This window comes from Stigmatopora nigra, chromosome 21 (assembly GCF_051989575.1).
Source record: "Stigmatopora nigra isolate UIUO_SnigA chromosome 21, RoL_Snig_1.1, whole genome shotgun sequence".
Lineage (NCBI taxonomy): Eukaryota > Metazoa > Chordata > Actinopteri > Syngnathiformes > Syngnathidae > Stigmatopora > Stigmatopora nigra.
In genome coordinates, this window is record NC_135528.1 from 5,862,443 (window position 1) to 5,878,653 (window position 16,211).

At 39.8% G+C, this 16,211-nt stretch overlaps 1 protein-coding gene across 2 annotated transcripts in view; it reads right to left on the reverse strand.

Moving 5' to 3' along the window:
• The window catches only part of dlgap3 (discs, large (Drosophila) homolog-associated protein 3), a 59,084-nt gene that overhangs the window by 22,452 nt on the left and 20,421 nt on the right, over positions 1 to 16,211 (reverse strand). Inside the window, exon 2 of one of the 2 annotated variants that reach the window (XM_077742955.1) lies at positions 9,315 to 9,391. The exons of the other annotated variant lie outside the window; for it this stretch is intronic. The gene's annotated coding sequence lies outside the window, so the exon portion shown is untranslated. The remainder of the gene's footprint in view (positions 1 to 9,314; positions 9,392 to 16,211) is intronic. 2 annotated transcript variants of the gene reach the window in all.

Below are 16,211 nucleotides of genomic sequence, written 5' to 3' on the forward strand. Positions count from 1 at the left end.
CAACGAGGAGAATAGAAACCTTATGGTTAGCATTCTAGTAATGAATCTGGAGCTCATTCTGGGTGTGATAGTATCCTCTGTTTGGATATTTTTTTTAGTGGGTGTGGCCAAAGCAGGTTAGAAAAGCAGAAAATCTGATATATTTCATCATTAAGCCTTTTTCTGTCACTTTAACAAATGCATTATTTAGTCTGTATCTGTTGTATAATACTTGATAGTATTTTCAACTATATATTTGGCAGAATTTGTTTTAATTTGTCTTTCTATTGTCCTTGTTCCCAGCCTGTAACTAGCAACACACTCTTGTCATTTTGAATAAAGGGAGTATGTTGAGGAGTAAGCTTATGTAAGAGGAATAAAATGGAAAGTCAAAGATTCACTTCTATTTAAGGGGTCTAGGTTGGCGAATAAAGCGGAAACATCCGGCTCACACGCAATGCCCTTTTGTTGTAAAATAGCCGGACTGTCAAGTAAATATAATTGAAAGGGAAAACGACTCGCGTTCTTTTTGGATCTATCGAGCTACTTTATACATAGCATGGAAGAACCTTAAGAACCACGCTTTGCAAACACAGTGCTGAAACACATCGAATACTTCATTCAATAATTAATGCGACGGGAATATGTAAATATTGTGCAGCAGCAGCTCTTGGCAATTAGCGTCAATGGGGTCACGGCACACTGAATTTTCCCCTAATTTCACTGTTGGTTGCCTTAAATGATGTTTTAATGAAATACATCCTAAAAACAATAGACACGAAAGGCAAAACAACAGTTTAAGGGCAAATAAATTACTAAGCCTTTTACCAAGCAATCCCAGAACAGTTTGAAATGGACTGAAAAAAGGGCAGCACACCATTAAAGTTGACTCAATAATAGCTTTTTGTTGATTTGTATTGTATCACGCTGGCCCGGTGTGTTCACAGTCTGCAAAAGCTTGGCGTCAAGCTTTGCAAGCCCCATTAAGTTCTGCTTGTCACAGGAAGCTGATCTCTCTAATCTGACTAAGCAGCTTGTCATCGCACACTTCTCATCATCTAATTAACTGCAATCAGGCACAATCGTGTATTCGTTTGACCTACTATATCAAGTATTTGCTTATTTCCAGGTACATCGGTCTTATTTGAGTATTTTTACTTCTCGTGGACGATCTGTAAATGAACATAAGCATTGGTGATTTTGCGACCATTTGTGGTCATGGCTTCGATGCTTAACGTTAACGGCCTTATCTTCTCAGTCAGCTGTGATGAGACAGTAAAATGACGAATTATCATGATAATCGAACTTGAGGATGAGTGAGGAAGTGGGGAGGTTTAGAGAGAAGCTTATGGTCCTTTTCTTGGCTCCTCTTTGACGTTTGTTTTTGTCTTCCATGTTGTTTGGATTCAAGAATTGAGTTGCTTAGTGCCATTGTTGCTTCAGCTGAGGCCTCGAACTCACATATTTGAAGGATAAGTCCATGTTGATTCGGGTACAGTGGAAACTTTATGCAACTCACAATATGTTTGTATGAAGAGTATCCTATGTTCTTTAAATATTTTTGGAAGAATTTATGAGTCACTGAGGGGAGTTGATGTTCTACCAATAGGTTAAATACTGTATTACAATGAAATGTACAGGAAATTGCATTGAAATGTTTTGAATATGACTTCATTTACAATTAGTCTCATAGAATTTTTTAACATGAATCCATAATTCTATTTATCCATTATAGTCTCTTATAGCCACTGGACTGGTCTGTCACTACTCACTCAGGCATGATCAGCCAATTCTGGTTGTGATGTCACAACCAGAATTCCCGGAATATAAGTGGTTGTTTGTCGATGCATTCTTTTCAATGGAATAACAAGGACATGGTCAAAGGAAGCATTTTTTTGATTGCCAAATTCATTTTCTGCATATAACGTGTAATGTGCCTAGTCATTTTTTTGGACAAGCTTCCCATTTCGTAGGAACTTTTGACCACTGCGTACATTGACCTAATTCCTGAATATCATCTGTCCTCAAACAAGGGTGAATTTCATAGTGTAAAGGTCTGTCTGTCTGTAGAAATCCACGCATTTGCACGCAACCGGAGCCGCAAATATGACAGAATGGCTGGAAAACACTACGGGTAGAGAAAAGGTCAAGGGTTGTGGATCAATTGTGACAGGCCCACTGGGGTATGGACGCAGATGGCGCATAATCGCACACTCCCTCTGAATAATGCAGTTTGGATCCCACTCATGTGCCTTGCCTCTCAAAATCACTGTCAAAACACTCATTCAAATCTCGTTCTGCTTAAAGCGATAGCGACACCCAACAAACCTTCGTTCAATATATTATATTCGGTAAGCCAAAATGAATCTCGACACCGTCAGTACATTTTATAACACATTCTGTGACTACAATAGGGGGAAACTCAAAGTACCTTGGAACAACAATAATAATACATAGGGCAAAAAGAAATGCTTCCGTTGATTCAAACAGCGCTCGCACACAAAAAAAGAAGACACGGGTTGAGCCTCAGTGCCTTTCAATTACTCTCCCCCTCAATCCCGATGGCCACACAGCTCTCTTGTGAAATGAAGCTGTGAAATTGAATTGCCCAGCGCATCTCCACAAACAAAGAGGCTCGCCTGCAACCTGGGCGCTAACGAAGGGAAAGGTCGGGCACCGTGACTTGGCCAGCACATCCTGACCAGTCTGCGGACAGATGGAAGGGAAAACAAATTGTAGACTCTAAATCAAGAGAAGGGAAAGCCACTCAAGCGTTTGAATGGACAAGAAGAGTAGAAGAAGAAGGTGTGCTTCTGCATGGTTTGACTCATTTGAAATGCGAACTGAAATGGAAACATGGATCATTATTATTATTCATGCTAGCTTTCCTTTTGTAAGTTCATTTAGAAATGAGCCTGAAATTTCCCTAAATCAATCGCAAGTGACCCCGATACGCCCCCAAATCAACAAATAATGACTCCCAAATAAGCAATTTGTGTCCTATCGCAATTTCTTCATTTCTAGTTTGACGTATGTTACATATTTAAATATAATATAATAATAATAATATAATAATAATATAATAGCACATACCATTGAGTATTGACAAGCACTCTTACTATAGCAACGTCTCAATTTCACCCCAAAAGTCTTTCAGGGTATTTTCAGTCCTATTTTCATGTAAAAGAATGAGTATGTAAAAGTCGCCCAAAGGGTCTGCATTGCCCGAGCCCGTTACAACCCTGAGACCCCTGAGGCAACCCCTCGGCCCACCCAGAGCTTCCTTGGGCCCCACAGTTGGTGCTCTAGTTTTACAGGCGAACACATATGGGTTGCCTGTATTATTCATACTTTGGGAGATAGAGTGTTGGAGTCTTTGATAGAGAGGATCAGGTGGATGAGTCACCTTCTGGTGGATAAATATGGGTTTGGACTTGGCTTGGCTGGGCACTTTAGCGTGTAGTACTTTTTTATGTGACCTTTTATATAGTTTATTTTCCTCTGCTTGCTCATGGAATAAAAAAAAGATGTTTTGAAGCATCAAGGCAGTTTCCGATTTGAATCCCAAGGGTGCCGTCAAGAAGGGCGATGTGGAAAAAGGAAAAGGGGAGATGAGCCAGAAGAGCAGTGGAAGTGACTCTAGGACAAAATGAGATGAGAAGGAAAGCAGATGGGTGCGTAATGAAGAGATAGAGCCAGACAATTCAAGAAGAATAAAGAGAGAATAAAAGTAGAGTTGAAATATCGGTGCCTTTTGGAGTCAGGTGAAATCATCCGACTGGAGTAAGGACTTTTCTTTGTGCGCTACCATGACGATTGGAAAAAAAACCTGCAAGTGGATGTTATCATTTACAATAAACACGTTATGTTGAAGGCAGGATTGAGTTAGAATAACATACAATTCCTGCAAACTTTTCAAAAGACACATTAAGGATTATTTGTCCATTATTTGTCAAAGGACGGCAATATTAATATACGACTCGTCTCATAGCTCCGTGAGAAAAGATTTCCGGGAAGCTTAAACGGACGTTAATGAATAATGGAGGTTAAAATAAGAACCCAGAATTAATTATGAAACAATAGATTGGGAAAACGAAAGGGCAAAACCCAACCCTCGGAGGGAAAAAGGCCAGGATGGAGAAGAAATGGCTGGCGGGATGCAAACGCGGGCGCGGCGGGTGTGGCGGCGATGGCGGGTATGAGCCGGGGATAATCCTTGTATCCCATTGATCCCATTGTCTGCTGTTTCCAAACCAGTTATTGTCAACTGCAGCCACATGAAAGAGAGTTAATGAGGGAAGAAGAGCTTTGGAGTGTCTCAGCGCAGTCGGGGGAACGCAGATAAGAACAGAAGCGGGGTGGAACGAGGACTAGTATATGAACAGAAGTTTGCCGCGGCAAAGACCAGAAAAAATGTAAATTACGGGAGAAAAGAGATGACGTAGGAGTGCAGTGGTTGGCTTTGAAAATTTTGGAAATTGAAACTTTTTTCAATTCGGAGAATAGAGTGAAAAACACTAATTCTAATCTTTTCCATCATGGATGTTCTGCAATTTCCTGAACATGCTGACATATTTTGTGAAATTAACTTTGTCACTTAGTTGGCGCCGTGAGAGCTGAAAACGTCAGGATTGGTTACCTTTTGCATTTTTGTGCTATCCTAGTTGTAATAGATTGCATTAGAAAACCAGACGAGCTTCCTTGGCGACAGTTTTGCAAAACTAATTTGTATGATAATCCTTGGAATATTGTTTACTTGGACATGTATAAGTCACCATTTTTTCCTCTCAGCACAAAAAATAAATAAAATAAAAGCATACTGTATATGGTGCACTCATAAAAATGACTCAAAACTATAGGTTACAATCACCATAGCAACCATAGTGTATTCACAGGTCATTAATATGGCTAAATAATTCCTATACTCTCTGCGTACTATACCATAGTGTAGGCGTCTAGTAGGAAGTGTGTCCCTCGGCGAGGTAGTGTGTCATTTCCCAGTGCAAAAAACATCATTAATAAAATATCGACTTAGTGTGTGTAGTCATGTTCACCACGTTTCCTGTGGTTGGTTGACATCACCGCTCAAAAAAGTAAAATGTTTCCTTGCTTGTATTTCCTGAGGATGTTTTGTGTTTGTAAATCGCAGCTACAGTAAAACGCGCAAAAAAAGCGTCAACACTTACATAACACTGTAAAGCGGTAGGGATGTTCCATATTTTTGAGTGTAGTCCGAGTGTAGTCCGAGTGTAGTCCGAGTGTAGTCCGAGTGTAGTCCGAGTGTAGTCAGAGTGTAGTCAGAGTGTAGTCAGAGTGTAGTCCGAGTGTAGTCCGAGTGTAGTCCGAGTGTAGTCCGAGTGTAGTCCGGGTGTAGTCCGGGTGTAGTCCGAGTGTAGTCCGAGTGTAGTACGATTGTAGTACGATTGTGTGGGTGTGCCGATACCTCTGGAGATGTATTAAATAGGGGAAAAAGCACATCTAAATGTCTTTTTCCCCCCAATTTAAAGAAATATGCCAACATTAAAGCCGTATTAGAGGATTCTTTAGCAAAACATGTTTTTTTGTGCATCACCAAAATAGATTGTAGAAAAAATGATGTTAAAATATTTGGTTCTCATAAATAAATTTACATCCAAAGTAGTCCAGTGTGATAAACTGAGCGCTCTTGATAGTGATTTTCCTGAAGTTGATATCCTCTTTATTCTGTAGTGTAAATATAAATGTATACTGCATAGCAAGGGTAGGGAACATATGGCTTGGGAACCACATTTGGCTCTTTTGATGGGTGCTTATGGCTCTCTGCTAAACTGTGAGCTAAAATCTGGACACTATGTCTAGAGTTGCTTTAATCTTCCAGTTTTTAATCAAACCTTCCCCCATGCATGCATCCCATTGATTACCATCAGGGTAACAACTTTGTCAACATATTTCTGAGACTTTTTCTACTTTTAAAGGCAGCGAAATGACTAAAATGCATGCATTTTCATGTATTTATTACTTCTAGTAAATTCATAGTATGGCTCTCAATGAATAACAATTGAAAATATGAATTATTTATAGATCTCTCTCTAAAAAAAGGTTCCTGAACCCTAGTGTATAATGTACTGTGCATGTATTTTTTGCAATATACTTATGGCAAATTTACATTAGAAATAAATGCTAATGAATTAATTAACAGTTAATGTAATTGCAACAGCAAGAAGATGTGATTTTATTTTATTTATTTTTTTAGGGGGCGGGTCCTTGTTACTCGAGATAGTGTTGCAAGAATGACAAATGTAAGATGTGAGAAAAACAATTCCTGGCGAATTTTCACCTTCCCTGGAACAAGACCATGCTGCGTCCTCGCCACTAGCTTGCGATCAATCAATGAGTGTGTGAGGACACTAGGGGAGGAAGGACAACAGCTTTTACTCAGCAAAAAACATCACTGAGTAAAGTGCCATCATGAAGTAGCCGCGTAAATATATAATACTCTTTTCTTTTCGTCATAAGCGTCCATAGAGGAAACCCCCTTTTAAAAGGGGATCATTTGGAGGACCATTGTTGGTTGACTGTGTGAGCATAATATAAAAAAGACTTCTCGGGAGGATTAGCACTAATCTCTGCTCGCAATACATATCATCCGCAAATGCAATTAAATCGAGAGAATCATTAATGATGGCTTTATAATCCAATAGAAAACAAACCAGTCAGTCTTGAGATGCCGACAGCGGCAGTTTGCGCAACGCTGACTTGGCTCACTTCTCGAAAAATCGTCGCTATTCATTTTATCTAAAGCTTGGGTATGGGATCTATGGCTCAAGAGCCACATGTGGCTCTTTCCATGGACCAATATGGGTCTCCACTAACCTGTGAGGTAAAATATGGAAACACTGTGGCATTGAGACTAGCTCTAGCACCACTTTAATCATAATTTAGGATTTCAATACTCTTCTCATTAATAGGGATGCTGTCAAAAGAAATCAGAGACTTATTGTGATTAAAAAGTGGTGAAATGAAACATCATTTTTTTAAATCACCCATTTTCATATATTTTTACTTTCAAATTCTGAGAATGGCTCTTTAGAAATAACATTACATCATAAGAATAGTTTATGGCGCTCTCTTTCAAACATATACCCGACGCCTGAGCTAAAGGAAAATATATCCAATACATTTGTTTTGAGTTACGAGCAGAAAGGTGGACCACACGTCCCTAATTTCCGCTTTTTCTTATAAGTATGGTCACAGACAAAGTCATACTTTAAGTACTACATATCGAAAAAATGATGCAACCGAGTAGTATAACTCGAAGCACTTCTCATAAGACGTCTTTTTCTATTTTGGCATTTGCCGCAGGGATCTCGAGGGGAGAAAAGTTCCCGCGCCAGCCGTGTTAATCCTGCATTTATTGGCTAGCTCCAGTCAGTATAAGTAGTTAGTTACAGTCCCTAATGAGACAGAAATGAAGGTTTGACCCGTCTTGTGGTGCTTTTCAGTCTCGGAAACTGCGAAAAGAATGGATTGGCGTGTGTTCATGCAGGTGTGCTTGAAAGTGATGGAATGTGACCACGGGATCTGCGCCGCTGTCTAATTATCCAACCGTGATGGATAGCTTTGATTAAAGCTCTTTTCCCCTTTTACCTCGACACCCCACTCTTTTTGTTACACACCCACTCGATGTTACGGGACTCGAATAGTTCAGAAAAGATGAGCTCTCACTTTAATAATGATAAAAGATATCCATAAATCATGAGGCGTGGCGAAAAGATAGCTGGGAGTAAGTAAGAATGACATACGTGAGAAGAACATTTCGTTAGACGTTGATCGAAAAACCGCAGGATGCTTATTGACGTTTTTTTGGAGATCCGTTTTTTATTTGTCTACGGGTGGCCGTGATCGTGCATAAAGTGCAAACATGCTTGAGGTGCTTGGCATACATAAAGGATGGGCTCGTTAAATGGTTCTCAACAGGCCTCTTGTGAAAGTGTCCTTGAGCAAGACATCAGGTTCATGATGGTTCTTGATGACTTTGTTTCTGCTTGATTTCGTTTTTTTTTTTGTTTACTTACCCCCAATGGGTCAATTTTCATTTTACCGTTAGACACCAAAATTCAATGATTTTTGACTGAACGAAACAATACTATGTAACGTAAAAAAGAAGAAGAAATATTCTGTATTGGGAATGAAGAACGCAGTAGGGTAGATTTTTTTTACCGTTGTATTCTTTATAAGGTTTTTGAAATATTTAACAACATAACAATAAATACAACATCCGATGGGGATTTGGGGAGTTGCAAACACATATTACAATTGTATATTTGCTATCATTTTACTGCGTTGGTCACAGTGGAAGAAAATAACTAGCATATTTGACAAATTTAGGACATTTCCAACTCAAAACTATATAAACTGCAACAGGAGGGAACACGATTTCCATGCCGATTCGCTTATGTAGTAGTGATAAACTGCACTGAAGAAAGGAGAAATACAATTGATCACTTGTGTTCTTTTAGTGTGACTTCATCATAATTATGCTCAACAATCAACATATTCATCGTGCCTCCCAAAAGGAAACTACATGAAGGAAGTACGTAATTAGAACGCAATTGCAGGAGTTCACCATTTTAATTGTTCACTTTCTCTTCATTCCAATATGATTTCAATCATCTCATTTCAGAATGTCACTGCATTTTACGTGCTTAGGATAATTTAGGGGGAGTAAGAGGGCCCATTAACCGTAGTTAAATGGAATGACAAAATCAGCCCCACTAATGGTTCTTTTTTTTTGGGCCAATTTGATTTGGAAAGGCACATAATACCTCTGGCAGCTTGTAATTTGGAATATAGGTTTAATATAAAATGATCCCAAGGAACAGTTGCCCTGATTGGTCGCCAAGTGACCACACTAAAAGATAAAGAGGCATTAGACAAATTAGCTAAGGCCTTTCTTTTTATCCGTGATAAATTCTTCATAGAAGTGGATCAAAAAAATATAAAATATCTACAATACAGTTATTTCTCAGTCCAAAAACGAACATAAAATATAATCAACATTCAATCCGGGTTCCCCCAACACAAAACCATCAGTCTTGTAGCCCCCCTCTGAAATTAAGAATAACACTTTAGCGAGCAATGCAGTGTTTCGAAACACGACATTCACGTTTTCAGCGCTCTTTGACTGACTGCAGATTAATCCTTGAGGGGGTCCCAGCGGGTTCCATCGCACCCTCCTCCAGGGGATGAATTTCAAGGACGTGCCAGGTACAAGTGGGATTTCTACGTGCTAGGTAACGATGAGCGGCAGGGATGACACTTGAGCAATCGTGTGCGTTTGCATATAGGCTACTTACCACAATCTCATCGGGAAATGGCGCTCCATGCTTTTGGGAGAAGAAACAGCCACTTTTATGATTCACTCATAGTCCTTCTGTTAGGAAGAGAGAGCAAGAGAGAGAGAGAGAGAGGACACATAAGCCACTCGTACATGCCAAGAGAGCATCTATCTCTCTGTGATGGTAAATGCGGACCACCCCATGTAGTCTGACCTGTAAATGGGTCCCAGGCGATGCCTGAAAACGTACATTACCACGGTATGAACCTCCCTTCTCTCGAGTGCCCGGCTACAGCTGTAGTGCTCCCACCCCAGGAGTAATATAAAAAAAGGAGGGATGATCTGGGAAAATAATGTAGCAAGAGTGCGGGTATTATTAGGAAACAACATTAGCGACAAAATGAAGGGCTTGTGTTGTGTGAGAGCTAATTGTGTGCATGCTGGATCCAGTTACCTTTTGAAATATATGACTCAGCCCCATGTAGAATTAGTTTAAAGTGATTTGGGGGGGACAAAAAACTTGTCGTGTAGGTGATTGCTTAATGTTTCTAAGATGATTGCATTTTTATAACATTATCTTTTTCATAAGCAGATACGGTGTTCGGACGTTTGGTCAGCGGTCTTTTGGTCGCCGGTCTTTTGGTCGCCGATCAAATGGTGACACAGAGTTTACTGTTGACCAGCTCTCAAAACTATATTCTTGAGAGAGTTTAATATTTAAGTGAGAGAGTTTAATATCTAAGTACTGTTTAATATCTAAGTACAATACCATACCATCCTTAATATTTTGGGGGGAAATCTTTCATCTTATCTATAATCCAAACGGTAGGCCAGTGTGTTATCCTGTATTTTCGTCAGTGTTCAGCTTGAATAGCAAAGGAAACTAACTGCCCCCCTTCAACACTCCGGGCAACAAAAGCGAGTGCACCCCTGAGTGGAAATGTCCAAATTAGGCCTAATTACCCGTTTCTACTCCTTGGTGTCATGTGACTCATTAGTGCTACAAGATTTCAGGCATAAATGGGGAGCAGGTGTGTTAAATTTCATGTTAGTGCTCACATTCTATCACAGCGGTTACTGGGAGTTCATTATGACCAAGAAGTGAAGGGTGTACTTTTACGCCATGTCGTTGATACCTATTTGTACAAGGAGATTGCATGAGTCCTCTCGCCTTATAGTTATGCCTGGCATGCTCGCTTTAAATGAGGGCTTGCGTATCTATAGCAACGCCAATGATTTTTACTACACCAGGTTTAAAACCTTGTAGCAGCCGAGGTAAATTCCCAGCTCAGCTTTCAGGTATTTTAGGTGGGAGAGAATCAAATATGCAGCGTATGTCGAGGTCAGAATGGCAAACGTGCGTAATTGGACGGACTTTTATACGCCCACGCCACCGAGGTGGAGGACGGCAGATGCTCCCATTGATTTGTAGGAGTTTTTTTGTGTGTCGTCGGCAAGTGTGAGTGATGAGTTGCTAGCTAACTGCAAAGATAATTAGAACACAACTCTTATGCCGTCCCTGCAGGCCACTGATCCAGCTTTCATCTAATATAGGTCAGCTATGACAAAGCCGGCATGGACACTGATCAGTTTGACTTGCCCGCAAATAATATTGCGCTTCATAATATATACTGTATTTTCATAACTATATGGCACACTTAAAAGTCTTACATTTTCTCCAAAGTAGACAGGGCACCTTATAATCCAGTGTGCTTTAAATATGGAAAAAAAACATTAAAATGTGTCATTCATTGAGGTTGAGCCTTATAATGCAGTGCGCCTTGTATATGGTATATTACTCGGAGTCTGACATATGCACACATTTACATTGTAAATGCCAAAGAAAATGAAAATACAACAGTCTACCAAGTTATTGCAGATTGTTTGTTTTTAAACCCCAGTTATAGAACTAATAGCACTTTGGTTCCATGACAATAAATACCCTATTAATGTCATACTCAAAGGGGCATGCAGGGATAATTTTTTTTTGTCTGTCAACCATGTCACAGTTCCCCTTGTTGTTTGGGATTTGAATAACAAAGGCACCGGAAAAGGTGCGCTTTGCAGAGCCGAAGGGATCAAACAGATGAACTTCAGGAATCTTAAAGGAGCCAAAAAAAAATGGGGAAACTACAACCCAGTGTTATGTATCCCCAATTTTTCCTTTTCGCGTTCCACTTGTAATTAATTTGCGCCATGTCACTTCACACGCTGGATGACCGCAGTTTGTGGAACTGCATTTGCTACTATGACTGATGAAGTAAACTGGATTATAGCCAAGATGCAAAAGAGTCAGCCAAGTGTAGAGAGCTAGAGAGAGAGAGAGAGAGAGAGAGAAGTAATTATCTTCTCCATTCGTCTATCTGTCGGTCATCATGTCAAAGTAGCGCTGTGTAATTCTACAGCAAGTCTACTTTGCCTCTTCAAGTGCTTGTACCGAGCTATTGCGCAGAAAATAACTGTTATGTGGTCCACGCCGGGACAATAATTGGTCGAAATGACACGGATATCAAGTGGCCTTTGTGACGCTTTGGTTGAGGAAGAGGGGTCAGCATAATGTCGCATTGCGGAAGATCCAGGCAATCTTCTCTGGTTCTTACGGCCAGCAAGAGGGGTCACGCAGGGCTTAAAGCTGCGGGTATTTATACAAATAAAATCAATATTTAATGGTCTACTTCTCCACTGCCTCTCTCTCTCGCTCTGTATCTCCAACTCCGACAAGACGCTGCAGTAAGGGGCATTAATTAGGGCCAGACATGCGCCAGGATCCCCCCTGGGCTGAGCAGTAAGTCCAGTTCATAGCAGGCCAGCAGAAGACTCGCTTGATCTAACCGTTGCAGTCAGGTACCATTCCTCTAGTTTCGATCCAACATGCTAGACGTTTTCAGGAGGATGTCTCCTAGAAAAGGTTAGCAACACTCCCTCGTCAACACTTGCAAATTTGATTAATCAAAGCCACTTCTGAGGGATTTTAATCGCATTAATGTGTTATCAGGCGGAACAGTAGTTGTTAGCATGCTTGCTCGCTTTGCTCTTCTGTGATCAAGGGTTCAATACGGGTTTACTCTGTGGAATTTGTGCTTCTCCCCCGTGCCTGTGTGGGTTTTCTCTGGGCTTTTTCATCATATATTCCAATAATGTACATGTTAGGCTGGTTGTTTGTTTCGCTATGTGTTTCTATTGGTTGGAAACCCATTTAGAGTGTACCCCGTTGACTGCCCATAGTGGGCTGAGATAGTGTCCAGCACCCCTCTTGTGTGGATAAGCCGTTTGGAAGATGAATGAATGTGTTATCACAAAGGCTGTAGTATCTTCAATTTTGGACTGTGTGCACATTAGTCAAGTCTTTGAACTCAACATTTCTCCCCTCACTTTTCAAATATTCTCTATCAAGTCGCAATCTGTCTGTACTTGCATGTAAAACATGCTGTATTTTATCATTTTAGCCATATCCAAAACTTTATTTCTTTATTATAGTAGGATTTGGGAATCATGGACAGTACAAATAACAAAATATGTCATGAGATATAAAACCCATACTTTTAAATGAGTGAAGGGTAAAATTCAAATATATTATTAAATAATAATACTAACTATTTAAATCATTATTTCTGTGATATTGCAGATATTGCACGTCTGCATCATCATACTGAAAGTTTCTAATATTAGATCGGTTTTAGAAGCGAAATAAAGCACTAGAGTTAAGACTTAAATCACTTCAAACACCCAACATAAAGGTAAGGGAAAAAATTTAGACTCTCTTACAGCGTCAATTTAAAAAAAAAGTGTCAATAAAACCTTCTTGGACACATCTTGCATGTATTATCTGTGCTCTCTGTCAGCTCAGTGTTTATGCAAATCCAACCACACATGTAAAGGCAATGTTAAACCTCAATTTAACTTGTCTATGCCAATAATAACATCTGTTATAACTAGACACCTTCATAAAATCTGACTAAGCCTCTTTATAGTGCGTCTGTTTTCTCACATGTTGACCTACAACGAGTGCCTGATCTTAAGATCAGTGCCAAATTATCTTGGGAGAGATGTTGTTTATGTCGCATACAGATGCCAAAGCTTGAGTTCAGTGTGAGGCGCAATGCACAATATTCAATGTTTAACATTTGGCCCTTACATGACCGACTCCACATCTGTTTTTCTGGGCGAACAGCTAAAACAACAAGCAAAAAAAACAACAACAAGCGCCTCCACCAATCACGTGCACACACTCGTACACGTCTCTTGTCCTGACGAGTTCTCCTTGCTGTACAAATCAAGCGATGTGTCAGCTAAAGGCGTGCATAGTACATTAGGAAGAGGTGGTAGTGGCTGCAAACCGCATGCATAAGTCACAGATCCCTAAGAGAAAGTAAAAAGGCAGGCCAACGAGAAGCCTTTTTCCTGATTTTATGCAGCCGTCTACTTTTGAGGTTGCACATGCATTCACACATTTCACTTATCACATGATTCAAAACACGTAAGAGCATCTAAAGCCGCCCTCTCTGTGCTAATCTGACAACTTGATGCATCGTAATAACATTGCTACTTTGAGAATCGTGATTGGCAAGGCAATACATATGGCTTTTGCTGCAATATATTTAGCTTTGCAGTCCAGAAGCTGAGAAATATGGAAAGCACATCCTTCAGCCTGAAGAAAATAGCATAAGCTTGACTGGCTAATCAGGATGTCAGTATAATGTTACTCTCTAGTAAGTGCAAGATGATAAATATTCCTGCATTAATTTCTTATTTGACTAAATTCATATTTAAACCACAGAGTTGTTAGCATTTTTGACAAACTCGACCAGGAAAAAAACATATATATAGTTGGTATAAATGAATAAATTATTAAAGTTGGCTAAAAGCTTATTACAACACCAATTGGTTTTTATGGGAATTCCATCGTCAATTTTTGTGATCCTCTTTTAATTTATTAAATCCACTAAGATAAATCCTCCCGAAACCACGCTGAGCTTTTTACATATTCATTTCAAGGCCACAACAAGACAAAACCAGTTCACAGAGCGAAACATGTTGCCTCATATTAGTCGCTATTAACAAGCAGGCGACTTGAAGAACGACTAAACCCATGATTAATTCATTCCGCCACCGCTGTTCAATCCAGAAGTCCCACTGACACCCCCACCCAGCATCCGCGTATAATCAGTACCTTTGCCGCGACCTGTGAAACATTTGTGTACATATGGGTGTTAGAAAATGCACAAAACTTTGTGTTACTTCCATCCTCCCAATGTAATTTAATGCCTGCATTGTTTCAAGCCCGGAAACCAAATCTCTGGCTTGCTAATGCCGGACAGTTCATTAGACAAACACACTGTCTGGGCACTGATTACAAAACTGAATGACGCGTACTCTTGTTACTCCCTCGCCAATGTGTCTATGTAGAAATGCATACACATTTGTGCGTTTAAATGGAAACAATGAGGTCATTTCAGACTCAAAACCGTAATGAAGAGGACGGCCATTAGAGGCAGACGATCGGAAATGAGACGCCAGGGTTGCGGTCAAGGTTTAAGGTGGCGTCCAATATCCCGTCATTGGCCTTCAGTCAAGGTCGCTTGTAGTCAAATAATGACAGTGGATTTAAACCGTTTTTTTTTTAATTTGTTCTCAAATAACATTTTTTTTCCTCCATAGACTATGCTTTAATGCTTTGGCATTTTTATTTTTTAAAGACTAACTACATTTGGAATGTAATGGTAATCATGGAGTGTGTATCATTTCCATTTAGGCCGCTAAAAAAGATGTTCTTTTTTTCCCCCAAACAATATTTCTAAATAAAAGGCCTAACAAGAATAAATACAAAATCATCCCTCGCTGTCAGCTCATTTAAACAGGCCGGCCTTTGTGATTTGATTTTTACCAGTTGACTGTGTTTGCACCTGCAATATTCACTGTCACTCAAACAAATTCCAATTTTCTCCATTTTGAAACTACTTTCCAATGTGTCTTGTAAAGAAAACAAATGGGACCTTTTATAGCAGTGTAATTTGCAACACTAAGAACATGATGTGTATGACATATGCAGATGCCTTTAAAGTTATTTGGAGTTTTCTTTAGACTCTTTCCAGCAAATAAGCTACTTGATTTGAAGGCTTCATAGATTTAATTCCAACAAAGACATTCAGCTCTTTCACATTTCCCCTCAGTTCATGCAGTGCAGTGTGAGTGCAATATAACCGTGTCTTTTTGGGGGGTAATATGACAAATACATGAGCATAAATTCAACTGTCAATGACCATAACGTGCAGTATATACACACCATGCATAATCTATACATATAGTGGAGTTAGGAATACAACTTTGTCTAATTTCCAGTCTTTTGAGCGCTTCCAAAATCTTCTTGCTTTCTGATATCGGATTAAAACATAGACAAAAACAAGTCAAATCAAATGTTTAATCCAAAGAAAGAGATACTTTATCAGTTTCAAAAAGCCCATCTGCACTTGGATTCCTCTTCCCAAAAAATAGCAATGACTAAGACTTAAACCTTTCTTTCCCCAAAAAACTCTTTGCAATTGTTAAAACCACCTACGAGGGAGGGAAAAAACAAGAATGTGAGTGATGGCCGGACACTACTAATTAGTAGACAAAGTGCCAAGCAAAGCAGCAGCTTAGTCTTGACAATGAGGAATGTCACGTTTTTGGGCTCTTCTTCTTCCTCTTCTTTCTTTCCCTTTCCCATCCGTTGCGTTAATTGCTTTCTAAATGTCGTCATGTGTGAATGTTCACGTCACGTGTGCTCACGGCCGTGGTGATTTGTTAGCATTAGGCGGCTACGGGCTGCATTGGCCCCCAGCGTGGAGCAAGCACATCATTAGAGAAGTGATTATGTTATTCTGTGTGACCAAAGCGACTCTCTTGATGCCCTCCACGCAACCTAGACAAGCGCTTA